Genomic DNA, 2,415 nt, shown 5'->3' with positions numbered 1-2,415 from the left:
TGCCAACCCAAAGAACGGAAAAAAAGAATGTTGTTTTTTTTGTTTCAAAGCAGGCAATAAAAGCATAAGGGATGCTGTACTGGATTTGGAAAGGTCTGCTTGTTAGCCAACGTTTTTTTTTCCTTAAAGTGTATTTATTATCTGCACGACCAACCCCAAAGAGCTGGTCTCAGTTCCCCCTATACTGAATGGGTTGCTAGGCAATGCAAAGGAATTTGGTTTGTGACCGTGGCCTGAAAGCCTTTGTGCAAATCAGCACTTTTTCTCTCCTTCTGTGTGCCAGGGGGCAGAATGCAGCTGCACTGCCACACTCCAGCATCTCAGAGACACGCTGAGAAACAGCAACACCTGGACCATGTCAAGCTTCTTTTTCTTTTCTTTTTTAAATACAACAGTATAAACAAAAGTAAACCGAGAAACGAGCAATGGAAAAATAGCTTTCTTTGGACAGGGCCAGCCTGTGCATTTTTGTTGATTTCTTGTTCTACTGTGACCCCCCCAAGATTTTCTTGCTCCCTTTCTCACTAGCCCTTTTCGCACGTTGATTGTTAGACTTCTGACAACAGTCTCCAAAGTAAGGTCCTAATCCAAGAAGCCATCTGCCGTCAACATGGCCTTCCAGCCATCCAGACCACACCTCGTTTTTTGTGGAAAAAACTAATCCGGGTCTAATTGACGCCTCAACACCTTCTTAATCATGATTAAGTAAAAAGAACAGCAAATTCTAGCATCTTCAAATCAAGTCACATTGTTCACCAGTACTCACAAAGTCAGATCTATTTCATGGCACATAACATGGTCTTGGTTGACTCTACTCACCAGCGGCTACTAACAGGAAGAAGAGAACGAGGCAAACACAGATTAGCAGCTTCTTTGTACAGCGGAGATGGGTGTGCGGTGATGGGGTCGTCGTTGTTTCAGCGCTGTCGCATGATGAGGTTATCACAAAGCTGCATCGTTATTGCCGCACGGGTTACTTTGCATCACAAGCACTTAAATCGTTTATTGCTTTATGGTTAGAAGCATAGGGATCAATGCCACACACACGCACGTATGCAACCATGAAGCTCAAGATTTAAGATCGTAAATGGGTTCAGACTTCCTTCCGGGTCACCCATAGTGCTGCTCATGGACGTCGGATCGATGAACTCGTTATCGATTGATCGACTCATTTAAAGGACCCCTCTTGGAAGAGGGGTCTGGAGTGCTACATTGGATTGTTAAAAAAAGAAAGAAAAAAATATAAGAAATCCACAGGCATATTTGTCAAAACATCTGAATGAGTATCATAACACAAGATGTGAAAGGCATCTTTTTTTAAAACTGCATACAACTGGAGCACTGTTGATGGGTCAAAGTACCAACAGCACAATGCTACAAGTCCTTTCTGTTTGAAATGTGTTAAACTGGGAAGCAGATTTGAATCATCGTTTGATCGGTCTGGTTTAAGAGTGGTACCTTGGACCTATACTTTTTTAGAGGTCTCATAGGACTAAGACTGGGAAAGTTAATGACAACAAGGGACAGCTCGGCTTCGAACGCCTCTTCCCATTCGGCAAAAGAAACCTACAACAAAAGCATTTATCCTCCTCAACGCTTAAACCCCCTTTGTCTCTCTTCTCTAAAGCATGCTATTTAAAAAGTCAAGCTTGCAAGGTACCTAGCAAGCAAGCTAGCTTCCTCCTCCTTTCTCAAGCCCCCAACACAAAGAAACAAAATGATCCGATTACTTTGTGCGCGTGTCTTTCTCTTTAATCATCCCATACACATCGACCATATTCAACGTGGCTATTTAAACCCCCCCCCCCCCCCCCAGGAGGTGGTGGTTGGCAGGTCTCTCTAGCGCCCCAGCGCCCCGGTCATCCGTCGGGGTTACGTCTCGTCTAGAGGACGTGTGTGGGGCACCCGTCAGCCCACCATAATAGCACTCATCCTCATATCCCTGCTCCCATCACACAGACAATGAGACATGGAATAGCTCTTTATCTAATAGCTCTCTCCCTGGGAAACATCCCATAATCACCTCCTCACCCTTCCCCCTCCTCCTCCTCCTCATCACCGACCCATGTGTGTGTGTGTGTGTCTTTGCAGAGCTATTCCCGGAACACAGGTGATCTACACCACATCTCAGCACATAGGGGCACGGTTCGGAGGATACTAATGATTTTTCAAATGCTTGGTATTCATGCTAGACTCGTTTTATAGTGTTTGGAGAGGATAATTCTTAGCTGGTCAGAGAGCGATGCATTATTATTCTACTTATTTTTTTTCTTTTTTACGTCACAAGATTTAACATCGTGCGCGGCACGTTTCCCAAAGCTGGGGCCTGGAGATAGCGGAACCGTATCGAGGCCACGCCCACGTGGCTGTGTGCCGCTTACGGCTGATAAAAAAAAGTAAATAAATAAAAGAAAA

Source organism: Pollachius pollachius, assembly GCF_949987615.1.
Source record: "Pollachius pollachius genome assembly, chromosome: 8".
NCBI classification, from domain to species: domain Eukaryota; kingdom Metazoa; phylum Chordata; class Actinopteri; order Gadiformes; family Gadidae; genus Pollachius; species Pollachius pollachius.
This window is presented reverse-complemented; position numbering follows the sequence as displayed.